Source organism: Macaca fascicularis, chromosome 11, assembly GCF_037993035.2.
Source record: "Macaca fascicularis isolate 582-1 chromosome 11, T2T-MFA8v1.1".
Taxonomy (NCBI): domain Eukaryota; kingdom Metazoa; phylum Chordata; class Mammalia; order Primates; family Cercopithecidae; genus Macaca; species Macaca fascicularis.
The window spans coordinates 115,164,302-115,185,325 of record NC_088385.1 but is presented as its reverse complement, the minus strand read 5'-3'; the positions used below and the strand labels follow the sequence as shown (position 1 = coordinate 115,185,325).

General features: G+C 48.5%; 1 protein-coding gene across 3 annotated transcripts in view; it reads left to right on the top strand.

Annotated features, from left to right (window-relative positions):
• The first annotated feature begins 3,985 nt into the window (after positions 1 to 3,985).
• Positions 3,986 to 21,024, top strand: part of CMKLR1 (chemerin chemokine-like receptor 1) — a 55,568-nt gene continuing 38,529 nt past the window's right edge. For 2 of the 3 annotated variants that reach the window (XR_006690621.3, XM_005572138.4), the window contains exon 1: positions 3,986 to 4,268. The gene's annotated coding sequence lies outside the window, so the exon portion shown is untranslated. Of the gene's footprint in view, positions 4,269 to 5,326; positions 5,449 to 21,024 lie in introns of all 3 variants that reach the window. The other variant, XM_005572139.4, reaches the window with a different exon arrangement.

Genomic DNA, 21,024 nt, shown 5'->3' with positions numbered 1-21,024 from the left:
CCATCTTGATTCTATGTGGAGCTGCCAGGGGTGTACACAGATTTCTTTGAGGGTTCTGGAGGAGACTGCTTCTCTCTCAAGTCCCAGTATCCCCAGCTCAGCCCTTAGATTTCAAAATCCTATTTCAAACAAAAGCATAAAACCCCCCACAACCAACAACAACCACTTTTTGCTCCAAGAAAGAAAAGCCAAACTGTCTAGCCCTGTTCAAAAGGGTGACCAAAGGCCTGTGGCTTCAGATTGTCCCACAGCCACCAGGTGGAGAGTCATGAGCCAGGCAGCCCCACGCCTTCTTCACTGGCCCAGTGGGGCTGTGGGTTCCCACCTCCTCTGCCAACTGCCAAGGGGCCCAGCTGGTTGGGGGACCAGTGTCCTTGCTCTGCCAGTTGTGGCTCCTAGCTGATGAGACCCGAGCCTAGGGTTGGCTGGGAGGCCAGAGGCAGAGGGAGGCCTGCCATAGCCACAGCCACCTCCAGGGAGGAAGAGGCATGTCCAGGAGTCCATCCCGGGCTGGATTTACCCAGTTCCTCTTCCATAGCTCCCATGTGCTTGATCTTCCTGGAAGGCTGCCTTCTGGCCTCCTTCTCCTCTCTCCCACTCTCCCTCCTCTCCCCAACTCCTTCTTTTCCCCTCTCCTTTATCTCCCTTTCCTCCCCTTCTTCTCTTTTCCTCCTCCTCCTTCCTCTTCCCTCCTCCTCTCCTCTTCCCTCTTCTTCCTCTTTTCATCTCCCTCCTCCCTTTCTCTTCTTCTCCTTAACCCCTCCCCCTCTTCTCCTCCTCCCTCTCCCCTCTCCTTCTCTTGGCCCCTCCTCTTCCCTCCTCCTCCTTCTCCTCCTCTCTTCCTCCTTCCTCCTCCTCTTTTCATCTCCTTCCTCCCTTTCCTTCCTCCTCCTTACTCCCTCCTCCTCATCTCCTCCTCCCTCTGCCCTCTCCTCCTCCCCTTTCTTTCTCTTCCCTCCTCCTCCTCTCCTCTCCCCTTGTCCTCCTCTTTTCATATCCCTCCTCCTTTTTCCTTCTCCTTCTTACCCCTTCTGTTTTTATCCTCCCCCCTCTCCCTTCTCTTCCACTTGGCCCTTCTTTTTCCTCCTCCTCCTCCTCCTCTCCTTTTTCCCTCCTCCTCTTTTCCTCTCCCTCCTCTCCTTCCCTCTTCCTCCTCCTCCTCTTCCATGGTCCACAGCATATGAGGAAACTGAGACTCCAGAGGTGAAAGGCCTTGCCCAAGTCACACAGCTTACAGTGACAGAGATAGGAATTCAAACCAGGTCCGTCTGCTATCAAAGCCTCTGTTCTTAGCCACTATTCTGTGCATTGGCAAGGTGACTTGTTCCAGGACCCATTTCAATGGATTCCTAATTGAAATGCCTATATCAGTGGATCTCAAACTTTAGCAAGCATCAGAATCCCCTGGAGGGCTTCTTAAAACCCAGATGGCTTCCTGGAGTCTCTGATTGCCTAGGTCTGCAGTGAGGCCCAAGGGTTTGTGTTTCTTTTTTCTTTTTTTTTTTTTTTTTGAGACGGAGTCTCGCTCTGTCCCCCAGGCTGGAGTGCAGTGGCCGGATCTTAGCTCACTGCAAGCTCCGCCTCCTGGGTTTACGCCATTCTCCTGCCTCAGCCTCCCGAGTAGCTGGGACTACAGGCACCGCCACCTCGCCCGGCTAGTTTTTTGTATTTTTTAGTAGAGACGGGGTTTCACCGTGTTAGCCAGGATGGTCTCCATCTCCTGACCTCGTGATCCGCCTGTCTCGGCCTCCCAAAGTGCTGGGATTACAGGCATGAGCCACCGCGCCCGGCCAAGGGTTTGTGTTTCTAACAAACTTCCGGGTGAGGCTGCTGGGGCTGGTCTGGAAATTAGGCTTTAGGAATCTCTGATCTCTATTAGATGGTGATATACAGGATCCCTGCCACGTTATGGAAATATCCTCTCCTTTTACCAGGAGAACTTGGGGAATGACGTGATTTGGCTCTGTGTCCTGACCCAAATCTCATCTTGAATTGGAATTCCATAATCCCCATGAGTCATGGGAGGGACCAGGTGGGAGGGAATTGAACATGGGGGTGGTTTTCTCCCCATCCTGTTCTCATGACAGTGAGTGAATTCTCATGAAATCTGATAGTTTTCTAAGGGGCTTCCCCCTTTGCTTGGCACTCATTGTCTCTCCTGCCACCCTGTGAAGAGGTACCTTCCACCATGATTGTAAGTTTCCTGAGGCCTCCCCCGCCATGTAAAACTGTGAGTCAATTAAACCTTTTTTCTTTATAAATTACCCAGTCTTGGGTATTTCTTCACAGTAGTGTGAGAATGGACTAATACAATTACTAACTTCTGGTGACCTTGGGTGAGTCCCTTGCCTCCTCCGGGTTCAGCGTTCTCATCTGTACAGTAAGTGTTTTGATAAGATGTTTTGTACCCTAGGTAAGCCCAAAGAAGAAGAGAGGAAAGAAGAGAGTTGGGTAGACTGGGCTAGACTTCTGACTGTAGAGATCTGTATGACCTTGGGCAAGAGACTCAATCTCTCTGGGCTTCAAGTTATCTGTACAATGGAAGAAAGAAATTAGATGGTTTCTAAGTGTAAAGCTCACTGAATTAAAGGATTGAGGATGGTGGGGAGAGATCAGTGGGGTTCTAAGGCTAATCAGACGATGAGGACATATTCTCCACCTGCCCAAGACTTTGAAGCCCAAAACACAGGTTTCTCTCCTTCTCTCCCTCCCTACCCATCTCCCTCTCCCTTCACCTTCCCCTCCTCCCCATTACCTTCCTCCCTGCCCTCCCTTTTCTTCCTTTCTTTCTTCTCCTCCCTTCCCCTCTCTTCCCCTCCCCTGCCCTGCCCTTTTCTTTTCCTTTCTAAAAATATTATTTTAGGCAGTCGTAGGCAGTCTTGGCTTTGGAATCAGACAGACTCAGATCCAGCCATGGCTCCGTCAGCATGAGCTGGGTGCCTTGGACAAAACGACTTCTGCTCTGTGGCTCCAGCATCCTCACGTGTAGGATGGGCAAGTGATGCCTCCCTGATGTTGGTGGTGGTTCACACGGCTTACTCCACGGAAGCACTTGGCACAGGGGCCCACAGTGGCACTTCTGTTATTTCTTCTGTCTGGGGCCAAGGGTGGGCCTTGGAGCCAGACAGCATAGTTGGAATCCCAGCTCTGTCAACTGCTGGTGGTGTGGTCTTGGGCAAGTGACTTAATCTCTCTGTGCCCCAGTTTCCTTACTGGTAAGACTGGGGTAGTAATAATTCCTGCTATCCAGGGTTGCTGTGAAGTGTAAGTACGCATTGCCTAGCAGGCTGCCTGGCTCTCAGTTGTTTTGATTATTCCACTAACGATGGTGACCACACAGTTGATGAACCAGCACTTAGTGCCTGGCTAGGGCAGGGAACAAATACAGTTATTTCCCTACAGAGTTCCTGGTGTAAGGAGTTCTTGGTGCAAGGAGAGAGACACCTTAACAGGCAAGGACAGCACTGCATCAATGAGGTGATGGGGTGACCCTGAGGGGCAGAGCAGCCCCTGAGGGTTGGGGAAGGCTTCCCTGGGAGGTGATCGTCAATCTGAGACCTGAAGAGGCAGTAGGAGACCATCGGGCCACGAATTAGGGCAGGAATAGCATCCAGCTGGGAGGAACAGCGTTGCAAAGGCCCAGGGTGAGAGGCAGCCAGTCTGTCGGTCAGCGTGGAGCTTGAGCCCCTCACCGGGAGCAGAGGCGCTTGCATTTCCCCCAGCAGCCGGGGGTCGCATGTGCTCCGGTTTGCGCTCAGTAGGCTCAGCTTCCCAGCTGCAAGAGGCTGCCTGAGGGGCGGGTCGTCCCCAGCGGGTCCCCGCCGCCACCCCCGAGCCCAGTTCCCGGCTGGTAAGGGCACCCTCCCCTCGCAGCCCCTTCTCCACGCAGCTAGCCGCGCCCGCCCTCGGTCAGCCCAGTTTCCTGCCCCTCCCTCTTGCTCTCCTCCCTCCAGCTGTTTCTCTGGCTGAGTTCTGTCCCAGTCCCATTCAGGGAAGCAGCCCGGCGGCCAGGAGGGAGCTCAGCACAGAGCGGGCTCCCTGGGAAGCCTCCGGGTGATAGGGGTGCTCCAGCCGCAGCGCTCTGGGGTTCGGAGGGGGATCTTGAGTGAACAAATGAATGAACTGCTTTGTGGGCAAACAGCCACAGCCAGAGGAACCTGTGATTTGGAGAAAGAAGCCAGGGTGTGCAAGTCTCCCCAACAGCCTCCAGTGGCCTGCAGTCACAGGGAACCCTCAGGAAGACCTTCCGGGCAGAGACCAGAGGAAAGGTATCTTCACACACTTGCCTTGGGTGTCTTCTGAGAGGGGCCAGGGAAGGGGAATGAATACTAACAGAGAGAAAAGTTTGTTTCCTTTTATAATTTCGTATTTGTCAAAAGGAAGAGTTTTGTCATTATCTTCAGATGTCAAAAGTAATGCATGCTCACTGTTTAAAGAAATAGCAAGGACACACATGTAAATATATGAACGTGCATTTCCACATCTAGTTTGGTAACCTGCTTAACCGCAGATTGTGAACTTTCTTCCATATCACCTATATTCTTCCAATATACATTTTTCATGGCTGCATAGAAAGGGTATCTTAAGATTATTTGACTTTTCCATAATCGACTTGCTTCTCCTTTTTTTTTTTTTTCTATTAGAACAGTGCTGCAATGAACACTTTATTTAGTATGACATCTTTGTGTGTGTGTCTTATGAATACCTTTTAGAAACTGCTAGATTTAAGGTTTGCCTATTTTTGAGACTTTTTTAAGCTTTTGGTCACACTGTATCCTGGAAGGCTGTGACAGCTTGACCTCTGTATGATGTTATACCAGGGCACAGTATTCTCATGTCCTAAACCCACCTTGTTGCTACCCATCCCTTAAAACTTCCCTGATGTGAAGTTGAGAATACTATCCAGATGCTTCAATAGGTATTTCATTTATTTATTAGTGTTGATTCTCTTTTATAAACTTATTTTCCACATTTCTAGTGTGACTCTCCTGCTCAAGTCTGTTCCCATTTTTTTTTCTCCTCTGGGGACATGTTTATCTTTTTCTTATTGATCTCTAAGAGTTCTTTGTATATGAAGGACACAAACCCTTTGCCGGCACTCTCTGTTGAAAATATTCCACTCCCTACTCTGTTTTCAGAATAGCTCATTTTAAATGGGCAAGACAACTTTGGCAAAATTATAAATGAACAACACACTGCAATATCAGGGAACTACTACTTGGTATAAACCCAATCACTCAGACCTGTGCGGTTCAGAGATGCCAGATCACTGGTCTGAGGTCATACACCTGAACATCTAGGTTCTGAGTCTTTCTTTTTCTATTAGGGAAAGCCCTCAACTTCCCTTTTGCATCCCTACCTCCTTCTCAAGATCAGTCTTCTCTGTGGTTCCTGCCTCTTCCAAACTGGTTTGAAGGAAAGATTCCTCTAAATGCCTTGGCTGCTGAGGTGAGTGTGACTGGGTAATTCAGGTGCAGGAGGAGGCAGCTTGGCCTTTTCTTTAACCTAAACCAGTGACCCTCAAATGATGATTGTCAGACACTTGGGAAGTCCACAAGAGAGTTATCTCTTGATGCACAGGGGCCTTCTTTGGACTCCCCCAAAACTTCAGGGAATATATCACCTTAACTTTGGGCAAGTCATGCCCTTCTCTGGCTTGACTTGTTCTGAGAAGTCCCCTACCCACACTGGGTCAGGGCTTGTCTGCTAGGCTCTCCCAGGGCCTGTCTCTCCCTTATCACGGCTCCTACCACACCGTGTTCTAATGACCAGTCATCTGGTCTGTCTCTCTGGGAGGCTCCTAGAGGCCAGATCTGGGATATTACTTTTTCTTTCTGCATCCTCAGTCCCCTGCACAAGAGCTAGCATATATTAGGGTCATTGAATAGTGTTCATTGAATAAATAAAGTAACCAGGTCTCAGTTTCACCGTCTATAAAATGGGGTGGGCGAAGCTGGGCTGAAGTCCCATCTCTTAGATGTTTACCTAATAACTCCTCTCAGTTTGCAAACCACTTTCTTGAGATGATTTTATCAAATCCTCACCATGGCCATATGATGAAGGTACTATTAACATGCTCATTTTACAGATTAGGAAACTGAAGCCTGAAGAGTTCTGATGCTAGACCTCCTCACAAGAGGGAATAGAACATTGTGCAAGAAGGGGCAGCTTGGTCTTAGGCAAGGTACTCCCACTCTCTGGCCACAATAATATCATCTGTAAATAAGGATGATATTATTTGATATTGTTATCATTCCGGGGGTGGGCTTGAATCGGTCTGCCACTGGCCAACTGAGTGACATGGAATCAGTTATTCCTTATCTTTGTGTCTGAGTTTCCTCATCTATAAAACGGGAATATGATCAGTAACTGCCTCATAAGATTATTCTAAAGAGTAAATGAGACCATACATGTAAAGCAGGAAGCAGAGGATTTGTTGTAAAATAAGGTCTCTATAAACATTAGCTATTGTTCTGATGATCATTTCTATTCCACTCTGCCTGTCTATACCTGTGACACTCATCTGAGCCAAATGGAAATTATTACTAATTTCTTTAGTGGATTATTAATGCTGTTATTCCCACTGATGTACAAGAAAACCAAAAGCCTATTTCATTCTCTTTGATCTACACCACACAGGTGCAGTCATTACCACCAGTTGCGAGGCTATGAAGTAGACTCAGAGCTTTTCAAAGTGCAATCTCTAGATCACCTGCATTAGAATAATTGCGAGTGTTTCTTTTTCTTTCTTTCTTTCTTTTTTTTCCAAGATGGAGTCTCGCTCCGCCGCCCAGGCTGGAGAACAGTGGTGCAATCTCAGCTCACTGCAAGCTCCACCTCCTGGGTTCTCACCATTCTCCTGCTTCAGCCTCCCAAGTAGCTAGGACTACAGGGCTCCACCACCATACCCGGCTAATTTTTTGTATTTTTAGTAGAGATGGGGTTTCACCGTGTTAGCCAGGATGGTCTCCATCTCCTGACCTCATGATCCGCCCTCCTCGGCCTCCCAGAGTGCTGGGATTACAGGCATGAGCCACCACGCCCGGCCAATTGCAAGTGTCTCTTAAAGCTTCAGTTAGGAAATCAGAATCTCTGTGGATGAGACTTCAGTGTCTGCATGTTGAACCAGCACTCCAAGTCATTCAGATGTACCCCAAAACTTGAGAACCATCAAACCTGAGTGCTTAAAAGTCTTTGCTTTTTGCCCTTTGTTCACACTGAGGTCTTGGGTTCTTTGCTGCACAATGAGGTTTCTTTTTTCCTTTCTAAGCAAATATTCATGTACGTCTGTGAATCCACATGTTCTGTGTCAGCAGCTGAGGCCAGAAGGTTTGGCAGAGAAGAAGCGAAACTTTGTCTTATAGTACCACAGAAAGTCAGATCGTGTTAGCAATCCCCCAGCATGGGGGCTTTGAAATTATTTTCAGTTGCAGAATCCTTTCCACAAATGAAAGTCTTATGGGGAAGTGCAATTTGAAAACAGATAAAAGCAGTGTTATTCTCGTTGAAACAGAAGTGGAAGACTCCAGGCTGCCACTAAATCTCACTCTTGTTGCTGAAGGGCCTCTAAGAATCTTTGTAGCTCCATGGGGCAGGCAGGAAACTGCAACTCCTCTGCTCCAAGGAGTTAAGAGACCAAAGTTCTAGACATCTGTTGAGCTTACTGTGTGACCTTGGCAAGGCACTCTCACTCTCTAGCCACAATAATTTCATTTGTAAATAAGGAGGTTGAATGGAGTATCAGCTAGGGTAGTAGCTGCAGTAACAAATAGGCCCCCAAAGGCATAAGGGCTAAAGCAAAACAGCTTTATTATAAGGCAGGTATTTCTGAATGGAGGGTGGTCCTCTTCTTCATGGTACTTCAGTGACTCATCTGGTGGTCCCACTCTCTCCTCGGATATCCTCATTGTCTGCAGTCAGGTGCAGAAGACAAAAGAAAGTATGGAGGTGGCATATTTGGCCTGGAAGCAGCAGACATCACTTCCACTCACACATGAGAACTATCATGTGGCCAATCTAGTTGCAAAGGAGGCCAGGACATGGAGTTACAAGGATATGAGGTTCTTGGCAAAGAGCAGCTCTTTCCCAGCCACAGTCGTGTATTGTGGACAGAGAGAATGAATTTTTGTGGACAGCTACCTGTCTCTGTCACAAATATGGTGACCTCTTGGGTTGCTTTCATTCTTCCATTCTAAGTCTACATTTTCATTAGTCAATCTTAGTTAACATGGTGATGTTGGACTCACAACATCACCTGTCCTCAAGGTAATTCCCATCAAATATACTAAGTAAATTTCCAGACTCCAGGCCCCTAAACATGGATTTTTCTGAAACATAGGCAACTGCCATTCTCTTTCCCTCCTGGAAAAAGGAAATAAGAAAAATGATTTGATAAGAGCATGCTGCGGGTTATTAAGCCAAAGGTATATATATCCATTATCTACTTGAATCTCCCTACAAGCCTACATGGAAAGGCCTCAGGACTATCATCCCCTTTTTATAGGTGAATACAATGAGGCTCAGAGAGGTAAAGGGACTTGCCTAAGGTCACACATCTCATAGCAAAAGAATGGTATTTGAACTAAAAACACCTTATTCCTGTCCTAGGGCCCCACTGCACATTTGAATGTTGGTGTGCATGTATGTGTACGTGGTGTGGTTAGAGTCGGGATTTTCCTTGGGCTGGGCATGAGGGAAGTGAAAACTCAGGAATCATGTTCAAACTCCCCAGAATGGGCCAAGGCTGCTGACTGTAAGGCACCTGGGTGGTTGTCCTAGGTCTTGGGGTACAGAAGTACAGTGTGACCAAGTATTACAGCCACTGGCTGTGTAAAAGAGAAGGGACAGTGCATGAGGGTATTGTGTGGTCCATGGAAGACACTGAGGCTTCAACTGGGCTGGCCATATAGTGGGTACTTGGGAGCAATTTCCTGTGTGAATAAATTCATGTGGGAGTAACAGCTGCAGCACTGTGAGAAAATGAGATGAATCAGACCTGCTTCCTGTCTTTGAGGCCCTCAGGGGAGGAGAAACAAACTTGTAACATATACTTTTGTTCATTCACTCAACAAACATTTATTAGCATCTACTACGTGTCTGGCTCTCCACAGGGCAAGAACAATGGAAAGACAGGATTCCTATCCTTGTGGAACCCATTTGAGAGATGAGGAAAGTGAGACCCTGATTGGTTACATGACATTCCCAAGATCATTTGGCCAGATTAGGACTTGAAACACCCGGTTTCCAGCCCAGGACTTTTTCCATACCCCCTGCTGAAGAGGTGGCCCCAGGCCAGGACTGACACGCAGTGAAGAGCCCTTGTTATTGGCAGCCACTCTGTGCTGCTGCTGGACTCAGGACATGCTGGTTTCAGACAATAGCAGGAAACCAGTTATTTCTCTTTAGAACCTCTAGATTTTTGCAGCAATGGACACAGGTATGATTGAAAAAAAGTAGAAATCCTTGCACTGTCAGATGGAATCAAGACGCAGTAATTCTACATGGTGCTATCAAAGAAAGAAATGTTGATGTTTGGGTGGTGTTGGCTGGCAGCACACTGTAGTGATGATAGATCCCAGATCCAAGTGCTCCAGGGTTGAGATCCCAGCTCTGAGCTTTAACCTCCTGAGCCCCTCAGCTTCCTCACTCATAAGGGGGGCATGCTATGAATGCATGCCTGGCAGGGTTATGGTGAGATTAAATGAGTCCATATCCACCAAGCACTGAGTACAGCACGTGGTCAGTTCAATGAAGGCATTTCTATTTTTATTTTTGGGACAGTGAGCTTTGAAATTGGTCTTTGCACATCTGGGTGTCTGGTGCTTTGTGATCTTGGGTTCCCAGACTGGAAATGTCATTTGGGCCAGTCTCTTCTCTCCATGTCTGTCCCCAAAGAGAAGTCTTGGGCTCTGCTGGTAGAGACAGCCTTGGGTCTCGCTATCTCCACCATAGACAGTCTCTGCCATTGTTGGAAGTACCAGCAGCTGACTCAGCAGGGAGGTCAGCTGCTATCCAGGCAGAATGTCGGAATCGGTTCTGCTTTCTTGGGGTATAGGACTTGGGTCTTCAGATTCCAGCCCTGGGTTCCTGCTGAGGGTAGCTCTTGTGCAAGCAGGTGGGTGGGTCGGGAGATGGGTACAAAAAACAACAGTGAGCACACTTGGTTTTTCCTCCTGGAAATCAGGGGTCAGAGAAACAGGAAGTCAATGGGGAGAGAGTGTGGTGTAGTGAGAAGAGGGCAGGGCCTGTGGTCAGGCAGATGTGAGTTCTAATCCTGGGTTTGACACCTATTGATTTAATTTTTATTTTTTATTTTTTGAGACAAAATCTCTTTCTGTCACCCAGGCTGGAGTGTAGTGACATGATCACAGCTCACTGCAGCCTTGACCTTCTGGGCTTAAGTAATCCTTCCACTTCCTGAGTAGGTGGGACTATAGGCATGCCTTACCATGCCTGGCTGATTTTTGTATTTTTTGTAGAGATCGGATGTATTAGTTGGGTTCTCTTAGAGGGTTCTCTTAGGGTTCTCTCTCTACATATATAAAGGGGAGTTTATCAAGTATTAATTTACATGATCGCAAGGTCCCACAATAGGCCATCTGCAAGGAGACTCAGTCTGAGTCCCAGAACTGGAGAACTTGGAATCTGATGTTCAAGGGCAAGAAGCATCCAGCATGGGAGAAAGACGCAGGCTGGGAGGCTAGGCCTGTCTCTTCTTTTCAGGTTTTTCTATCTGCTTTATATTCTCTGGAAGCTAATTAGACTGTGCCCACTGGATTAAGGGTGGATCTGCCTTCCCCGGCCCACTGACTCAAATGTTAATCTCTTTTGGCAACACCCACACGGACACACGCAGGATTAATACTTATTATCTTTTAATCCAATCAAGTTGACACTCAGTATTAACCATCACGAAGGGTCTCACCATGTTGCCCAAGCTGGTATCGAACTCCTGGACTCAAGTGATTCACCTGCCTTGGCCTCCCAAAGTGCTAGGATTGCAGGTGTGAGCCACCTCACCTGGCCACCTGTTGTTTTTGTGAGCACGTGCAAGTCACATACATGTAACCTCTTTAGGCCTCAGTTTCCTCCTGTCCAGGGTTGTTGAGAAAGCATCTGCTATGTTCTTTGGCCTGGAGTAAGTGCTCAATAAATGACTTGGGGTGGGGAATAAAGGCAGGGGACACTCAAATGCCCATCCTTTGTTACCTGAATTGGTTTGAACAGTTATCAGAATCTATGAATTCCTGAGTGTTAGATGAAGTAAGAGTTCAGGTAGCAAGTGTATACGTTTCCTGTTACTGCTGTAACAATAACCATAAACCGAGTGGCTTAAAACAACACAAACCTGTTATCTCATTATTCTGGAGGTCAGAAGTCCCAAAGGGGTTTCACTGGGCTAAAATCAAGGATTGCATCTCTTCTGGAGCCCATAGGGGAGAATCTGTTTGCCCTCCTTTTCCAGCTTCTAGAGGCTGCCACATTCCTTGACTCATGGTCCCCTTCCCCAGCCTTCAAAGCCAGCAACTGCAGGTTGAATCCTTGTCACATCAAATCACTTTGGCCCCCCTGCCTCCCTGTCTCATTTTTAAAGACCCCGGGCTCACCTGGGTAATCCAGCATAATCCCCCCATCTCAAGATTCTTAATGACATCTGCAAAGTGTCAAAGTGTCTTTTGCCATGTAGGATAACATATATACAGTTCTGGGGTTAGGATGTGGACGTCTTTAGGGATCGGTTATTCTGTCTACCAGTGACATTGGTCTGCATCTGATTGTTTCTTGAATTTGGAATTTGGATATTGGGAGTTCAGGTGGCCATCTATTGACAATTGGTTCAGCAGAGTATTGACAAATTAGAATGGATGCAAGTGTTAGCAACCAGTGAGGCTTTACCCGGGAGTATTCAGTGATTATCAGGACCAACCCAGGAACCAGGCTTTGGCATCATTTAGACTGCGTTCAAGTCCCTGCACTTATGAACCTACTGACTCTGTGAAATGGGGATGGCAGCATGTAGTACATAGGGTAGTTGTTAGGATGGAAGGAGATAGCAAAAGTTAAGTGCCTGGCAGCTGGTAGGAGGCTCAACATGAATGAATGATCCCCCAGCAGTTTAACTTCCCAGCTAGAGTCTCTCCATCCCAGGTACTGGTGATTTCTAGTTATGAGAACCTTTCTGTCTCTGCCCCACGCTAGAGAGACATGCTTGTCTGGCTCATGGGCTTCAAGGAGCACGAGGGCTCCTTCTCTTCCCCCCATAAGAAGGAAGGTTCGTTTTTGAGGATGTGGATGTTAACTAGGAGGGGAGAAGGTGCCAGCTGCCCAGCCAGGCTTGTGTTTGATCTGGAAGGTTCTTGGGATATGAATTGGCTTGAGGGATGGATTATCTTTGTTCCCTAGACTGCAAGAGCCTGCAGCCCCCAGTCAGCTGTTCTACTATCAGTGGGGCTCAGTGTCTCCCATTTCTACTTCTTTCTGCTTCCAGTCCTGCTACCAGCTGCTCTACTTTCTTTCCAAGTTACTGTTTATATGCCCCAAGAGGGACTACCTCATGGGTTCATTTAATCCTTCCAGGGTCCCCACTGGATCCCTGCTGGGGTTCTCTCTGATGGTGGATGAATTCCCTCTGAATCTGGAACTTGAATTTCTAGAAGGCCCCAGAAGAATAATGAATTGACACTGAATTGAATTGGCATTGACCTTGACATGACCTAGTCCAGGAAGTCCACACGCCTCACCATGTGCTGTGGCAGACATCACACATCAGTCATGACTTTTCCTCTAGTTGAGCCCAGATGTCTTTGTTGTTTATCTTTGTGGATCAAACCATCCCCAAATTTAGTGGCTTGAACTGACTTATTCATTTATAATTATGCAACTTAGTAGAGTTCTGCAGGGACAGTGCATCTCTGCTCCATATAGTGTTGGCTGCATTACTCGTGGGCTGCATTCAGCTGGGAGCTTGACCGAGGCTGGGATATATAAGATGATCTCACATCCCAGAACTTGTGTGCGCGCTCTCTCTCTCTCTCTCTCTCTGTAGCCCATCTCTCTAGCAGAACTGCTTGGATTTTTCTACCAGGAGGCTCAGGGCTCTGCAACAGTGATAGCAGAAGCTGCTGGCATCGAGAGATCAGGCTGGGACTAGCACAGCATCACTTCTACCACTTTCTGTTGGTCACAGCAACTCACCATGCCAGTGCAGATTCAAGGGGAGGAGAAATAGAGTCCACTTCTTGATGGGAGGAGTGACATGTGAGTATTGGGGCAGGGTGGGATGTTACAGTCTATCTTTAAAGACAATCTACCATCTTCATCTTAAAACAACGAATGACAGGGGCCCTCTGGAGATAATCATTTGTCACCCTAAGTTAGTCTACACTCCCATTTTTCAGATGGGGAAACTGAAACTCAGAAAGGATTTGTCTAAAGGAGCCTCCGTTCACTTCACAAGCATTTACTGAGCACCAACTGTGTGCTAGGGGCATGGGATACAGGGATCTCCCCTTTGAGTGGGAGACAGGTGAGTAAACAGAGTGGAGGCCCATCTAGCCAGAAGGTTGACTTTAATGTCGGTGCTTGGGGCAAATTTCAGGTTGCAGTCACCCATGATGATTCAATTCATCATCCATTCAGAACGATAAGTGACTACTGGGCCATTTTTACTGAGTGCTTATTGTTAAATACCTTCCCATTTATGCCTGCTCGATACATTTAGTGTGCAAAGTACTGCAGGAGTGGAGTGGAGGTAGCTTTCACTGGAGAAGCCAGGAAATAGTGCTTCAAGAAGGAAGCATGTATTCGAGCTGGGTTCAAAGGGTGAGTTGGCCTTGAGTTGCCTATAGGAGCAGTTGGCTAGACATGAGAGAGATTTTAGGCAGGGAGAGCTGCATGAACACAGATCCAGAGACTTGATGACTGCAGGGAGTCTGGCACAGTGGGCAGGAAGCAGGGACGGCAGGAGGAGATCGGAATGCTACTCATGGCCTTGAAGGCCCTATCCAATTTTCCAGGTGGTCCACATTGTGCTTCATTTCATGGGAACAGCATCCTGCTGCCTCCAACCCTTGCCTTCTCCAAACTCAGTTGATTAAATTTGAACATTTGGGCAATGGAAGATTCCAGACAACCCAAAGCTAATTAAGTTTGAAATTCCAGTGGGCATGCTGGTTTGTGGCTTTATCTCATGGGTTGTCTGGCCCATCAACCAGCTTGGAGAAGAGAATCTTTCTCTCCACTGGTGACTTCCTTGATTGAATGGTGGATGCCCCTCCCACCGCTCCCAGGACTTGCTGAGGGACGTAGGCATAGAGGCTGGGAGGAAACAAGGTGTTTCCTTCAGGTTTAATGCTAAAGGAGAGTTGATTTAAGATGGCAACTTTGGGTTGCCCAAGGCAATTTGGTGACGTCTTTACTGGAGAAAGGCAGACTTGGCCACCAGCTGCGGCAGCCAGACCAATCCAGGCTGGGCACTAAAGGGTCCCCTGGCCTCCTAGCCGTGGGGAGGTACGGCTGACTGACGTCAAGAACAGGTCTTCAGGGAGTGCAGGCAATTTGCAGTCTCTTTTATGACAGACTCAACTCACAGGGGGCCTCTTCAACTGTCAGGGATTTAGGTCATGAAGAAAAAGGGTTTCCCTTGAGTCAGACGGGATGGCCACCGGGTGGATAGAGGCAGCTGCTCTGCTTTTCTCACAGACCTCTTTTGAAACCCATTTCAGCCGCGTGCTGGCTGGGAGGCCTCAGAAGGGTTGCTTAACTGCTCTGAGCCTCAGTTTCCTCAACTTTACGAAGAGGATCATAAAAGGGCTTTCCTCACTGGGGTGTTGTGGGGCTTACACGAGATCACGTGTGGCCCAGAGTTGGGGTCTCAGTGTCAGGGGGCTGGCCTGGTGGGGAAGGGACGAGGGAGACCAGCACTCTTGAACCATGAAAGGCTAAGAAATGCTCGTTGTAGGCAATGCCAAAGTCCTAGTTTCATTCCAAACTTTTCCCTTTGGACTGCCTGCCTTGGCTAAAAGACACGGTACGGACTGGGTGGAGACCTTGACTTGCTGGCCTCACTTCTCCTGGGGGCAGCTGGCCCTGTCTGGCCTAAACAGGCCTTTCTTTTACTGTTTTTCCCTCTCCTCCCATGAAAAGTCTCAGATGTGAAGGAAATCAGGAAATTAGAAACATGACTCGGGGGAGAGGAGAGAACTGCTGTGAGCAGCCTGTGAGGCCAGCTGGTGGGGAGACACCCTCCCCTCCCCATCACAGGGTTTCTGACCTCCACGTCCTGGAAGGCTGGCCTCTGATCCACACTTTCTTAGCCCCGTCCCACCCTGTCCGGTGTTTCACATTTTCCTGGGACCGAGGAAGCCCACTGCACCTCCTCATTCTTCCTTCCAAGAGCCTTTTGTGTTGGTTCCACCGCCTGAAGGGACAGGTAGCCTTCATCCGTGGAGTTCAGGCTGGGCTGCTGCCCAGTCCTGCTTCCCTCCTCCGAGATTGTCCTCTGGGACCAGTCCTACCTCTTGGCTGATCACAACAGGCTGTTTATAAGCCAAGCACCCACCCGCTGGCTTCACAGACACTCATCAGATGTGTGGGCGGTGGGAAAAACAGTCCTGTTTTATAGCCAGGAAACGGAGACCTAGAGAGATGATATGTGTTCACTCACTCCTTCGTTCTCTAATTCACAACATCTCTCTCTCTTTTAAGAGACAGGGTCTCACTCTGTTGCTCAGGCTGGAGTGCAGTGGTGCAATCATAGCTTACTGTAGCCTTGAACTCCCAGGCTCAAGCCATCCTCCTGCTTCAGCCTCCCAAGTTAGCTAGGACTACAGGCATGTGCCACCATGCCCAGCTAATTTTAAAAATGTTTTATAGAGATAGGGTGTCACCATGTTGCCCAGGCTGGTCTCAAACTCCTGGCTTCAACGGATCCTCCTGCCTTGGCCTCCAAAAGTGAAGGAGTTAAGGCATGAGCCACCGTGCCCGGCCTCAGGTCATCTTGATTAGCCAATCCCCCTCTCTGTCTTTGAAAGGCACCCACCCTCTAGCAGCTGTAGCTCTTTGCTCTTTGATGAGTTCTATCGTGTTACAGTTCCACGTTAGGAGTTAGACCTGAGTTCAAATCCTGAGTCCCTTGATTACCAGCTGGGTGATCTTGGATCAGTTTCTCTCTGTCTCTCTCTCTCTCTCAGCCTCAGTTTTTTCACTTGTAAATTAGAGTTGATGACAGGATCTGCCATGAGTTGTGTGGTGAGGATTAAATCAGCGAATCCATGAAAAAACACATAGCAGTGGGACCAATGCTTAGTAGAGCCCTTGTAAAAGAAGCATGCTGAAGACTTCCTTGCACTTAAAATAAGGCACGGTGCATGCGAGGTCATTGGGAAATACTTTCTGAAATGCGATTGAATTCTGCAATCACCTCCTCTGCTCTAGCCCCCAGTCCCTTAGCAGCCAGCTTTCCCTGTCCTTGATGAGGCTCAGAGACTGAGGCTCAAAGACAGCAGCTGAGTGCCCAAGGCCACATTGCCCAGGCTGCCCCTGTTCTCCCAGCCCCCTTCTCCAGAGTCCATGAATTCTTCTCCCCTGTGATTTCCAGGCCTTTCCCCCTTTCCTGTGCTGCAGACCCCTTCTATACTGATTATAGACTTTACGATGGGACCGTCTCTTCGTCTTCCATGGCTTGACTCATCAGTGTCATGGCCCATTGCCTCAGAAGCCTGTTCTCATCCAGACGGCCAGTTGGAAACTAAAGGGATAAACTCACTCACACTGAGGTGTTTGCAACTGATGATAGCTTGCCGGAGTGGAAGGTTTGCAAATAGGATGCCTTAAGCCAGCAGAGAGTGCTCAGGATGGGGGACATTCAGAAGCTGTGGACATAAGCACAGGGAAGGGGCAGCTTTTGGTTGGGGATCTTCCCAGAGACAAGCAAACCACAGCCTCCTCTGCTGCAAGGACCTGAGGACAGAAAACTACTGAGTCAATTTCATAGGAGAAATTTGTAGTTCCAACTTCCTCGCACCTCTACTGGGGCCTCTTTGTTCCTCCCTTTTCTTGTAGACAGAATGGCCAGAATTGGGTTGCCTTAAAAAAAATGACAGAGGCCAGGCGCGGTGGCTCAAGCCTGTAATCCCAGCACTTTGGGAGGCCGAGACGGGCGAATCACGAGGTCAGGAGATCGAGACCATCCTGGCTAACACGGTGAAACCCCGTCTCTACTAAAAAATACAAAAAACACTAGCCGGGCGAGGTGGCGGGCGCCTGTAGTCCCAGCTACTCGGGAGGCTGAGGCAGGAGAATGGCGTAAACCCGGGAGGCGGAGCTTGCAGTGAGCTGAGATCCGGCCACTGCACTCCAGCCTGGGCGACAGAGCGAGACTCTGTCTCAAAAAAAAAAAAAAAAAAAAAAAAAAAAAAAAAAAAAAATGACAGAGCTCCACATTAGCAGAGTTCAGAGAAATAGGGCAGGCCTGGGAGGTCACAAAGGTGAGTGTCCCAATCTTAGCACACTCGTCTACACTGCTCGCCCACCCTCCAGCATTTCTGACAGAGCCTGGGGGTAGGAGTGGTTACCCCAACATGTCCCGTGCCCTGGATGAGGAGCCTGGGGTCCTTGACACTCTGTGGAACTGGTAAAACTGTCTTTCAACTGACTTTCCTTCCCTCCTTGTGCAGGGAGTGGAAGCAGGAACTGGGATAGGATATGGTGTTGGTGGCTGGGTTGGTGTGGGTAGAAGTGCATTTTATCCAGGTGTGTTTAGAGAGGCAGGATGGCAAGATGGTCAAAGCTTCTGGAATTTGGTGGCTTGGCTTCAAATTTCTTGACTTCCTTGCTTGATTGCCTCAGTTTCCTCATCTGTGAAATGGGTGTAAGAATGATGTTGCCTCATAGGGTTGTCTGGGTGGGGCAGGGCGAGATGGATCTGTGGGAGGGTATGTTTTATTTCTTTACTTGTTTTTGGTATTTGCAATAGCCAGCTATTTAAATATTTGTGGTATTTGCCACAGCCAGCTATTTACCCATTGGGGAAATTGGAATTGGGCTGATAACAGTAGGGGGTGCAAGTTGCCTTGCACCTGCCAGGAGCACCAACAATGTGGACAATCCCCAGTCATGATGTGGATTTAGTAAGAAGCTCTGTGGTTCTGATCTTCATCCTCTCAGGTGATTGAGAGCAGACAGGGGTGAAATGAAAGAAGCCACAGTCCAAGGCAGGTCCCCGGGACAAATTTTCAGAACGACCCATAAGGCTTGTCTGGGTGTCTTCCGGCTCCCTGAAGGGTGGTGGTGCCTGGGAGCCCTCTGGAAATGCTGGGGGCATCTCCAGGCTGCCTGATCCCTGTCCTCCCAGTGCACCTCCCACTGCCCCTACTCCACTGCCTTGTCTCCGCTGCCCCGTCTCCCTCTCTCTCCTTCTTTTCCTCTCGCCCTCTTTCTTCTGTAGCAAGTGCTCTGAACCAGCTGTGGTCTTCCAGAGGTTGGGTGCAGCAACTTTGGGCAAAACCAAGCACTCACCTATTCCCAGTGGGAGGGTTCGTGAGGCCCTGGGTGTTGACAGGGTTCTTGTTGGTTTCTTCCCTCTGGGAACTGGCTGTGGTCAGACTGGAGGCTGTGGGAGGAAGCGTGCTCAGGCCACCCACCACCCCTGCACCCAGCACATTGGTGGGTGCTCAGTAAACACTTGCAAGGAAATGAACACGTGAGCCCCAACAGCAGAAGGGTACACCCTCAGCCCTTAGGGAAAACCAAACCCTCACTAAAATTATTTCAAGGCCATGTGTTTTATTTTTAAACTGCATACAATTATTTTGAGGGCACTTGCTTTAAGAAAATAGCTTGGGAACTTTGCATTCAGCGCCATAATAGGCCCATGCATTTAAAGATGAAAATGGAGCCCCTTGGAATCTTTGGGTCGGCTTCATGGAGAGGCGCCTCGTCTGTGCTCTGGCTTCCTGTCTGGGTGACTTGTTTGGAGAAACTTGGAGTAGAGAACTCATGGATTGTCAGGTCTGAGGGGAGTGCTCACACATGATGGGATCCTCTTCCCCTCACCTCTCCATTGTATATTGGAGGGAATAGGGACACAGAGAGGTTAAGTGACTTGCCCAAGGTCACACAGCTGGTAAGCGGCAGAGCCAGGGCTTGAACCCAGGCAGCCTCAATACAGCACTTAAAAAGATGCCCCTTTGGTGAGCCCTGTTCCCATCTGCCCCCCTACATCTGTGTCTGGGCAGCCAGGACACGTTTCCTGGACAGCTGAGATGTGCTTCCTTCTACAACAAGTGTGATCACATCCAACTCCCAGAAAAAAGAGACCACCAAGAACCCAGTTGGCACCAGGCACCCCAAGCACCTTTCCACTGGGGACAGGTAAATGCCTGGCTTTGCCCAGAGATGTAAACTCTGGGGGTTCCCAGATGGAGCCCTAGACCTCTGGCCTGGGCTGGGTCTCTGACAGGGAGGGGACCTGCCAGGCCTGGACTGTAGACCCCTGGTCTCTCTGGAGCTGGAAGAAGTCCTTGTATCAGAGGCCCTTGGCTGTGGGGCCAGCCTCTTCCTCCAGGTGGCTTAGCTGTTGCCAATTCTCTCCCCTTGGCCCCTATGCCACTGTCTGTGTGGCAATCTGGAGTTGGCAATGATCAAAGAACTCATTTCCAGAAGAGGAAACTGAGGCGCTAGTTTGGATATCAGAGAAAGAGGACTGGCATCCAGTCCTTTTTCTCCAGCCAAGCTTGTTTGTGAGCTCAGGCAGGGACTGCACCCCAAGTCCTACATGTTGGACCAGATGGCAACTTCCAGCTCAGTGTCATCTGAAAGATTTGCAGCCTTGTGGTTCAGAGAGGGGCAGAAACTTGTGCAGGTTCACAGAAAATCTGAAGCAGAGTCAGGACTGAAACCCAGGTTTCCTGTCTCCACTGCACCTTGTTCATTCCTGAGTTTTCCTCAGGGAAACATTCAAGGACTAGGGTTTGAATGGGGAAGACAAGCTGTCCTTTGGTCTTAGTTTCCCTGAATGTCAAACAGAAGGGTTGAAAACCCCAGCCCACCAGAGCCTATCTGTGTCCACATTTTTACCAGTCTGCAGATAAGCAAAAAAAAAAAAAAAAATAAAATAAAATAAAATAAAATAAAATAAAATAAAAAAATAATAATAATAGTAGTAAATAAAAAGGAAAAATGACAGCAGAGTAAGCTTTTCATAAAGTGAAATATTTTCAACAGAAAAAGATGAGTCTATGTCTCACCTATTTTCCTGGGTATGTTTCTTTTCTGAAGTGGTGGTGATGGTAAGGGATGGTTTTAGTTTTGCAGTGTCCTTACTTGGCAAATGTAGATAGGTGGCAACTCTGTGACAGTCTAAAAAATTTCTGGGAAATGTAACCAGTTCATGAAATCCCAAGGCGTGATGTTGACTGAGCTAAGCTGGTCTCTTGGGCTTCTTTGAGCTGAGTGGGGGATTCAGGTGGGCACTGTCTGGCTGAAGGGGGGATCTGAGAGAATGAGGTATGGAGGGAAAGGTATCTGCTGCCAGATCCAAGGCTAGATTGCAGGGGGAGAATGCACCTGGCACACAGTAGGTGCCCAGATGTGGCAATTGGATGAAATGATTACCATGTGTCTTAGTTCATTTTGTGTTGCTATAAAAGAATACCCAAGGCTGGGTAATTTACAAAGAAAAGAGGTTTATTTCGCTCATGGTTCTGCAGGCTGCACAAATAGCATAGAACCAGCATCTGCTTCTGGTGATGGCTTCAGGGAGCATCCATTCATGGTGGAAGGGGAAGGAGAGCCAGCATCACATGAGGAAAGAAGGAGGGAGAGAGCAAAGGAAGGTGCCAGGCTCTTTTAAACAATCAGTTCTTGTGGGAACTAATAGAGTAAGCCCAAGGTGCTAGGGGGACCCGTTGGCATAGTATCAACTCCGGTTGTGAAGTCAGGGAAGGCTGTCTGGACAAAGTGAAACTTGAAGGACAAGCAGGAGTTGGCCACTGGGCAACCCAGGCTGGAGTAACTTCAGAGGCA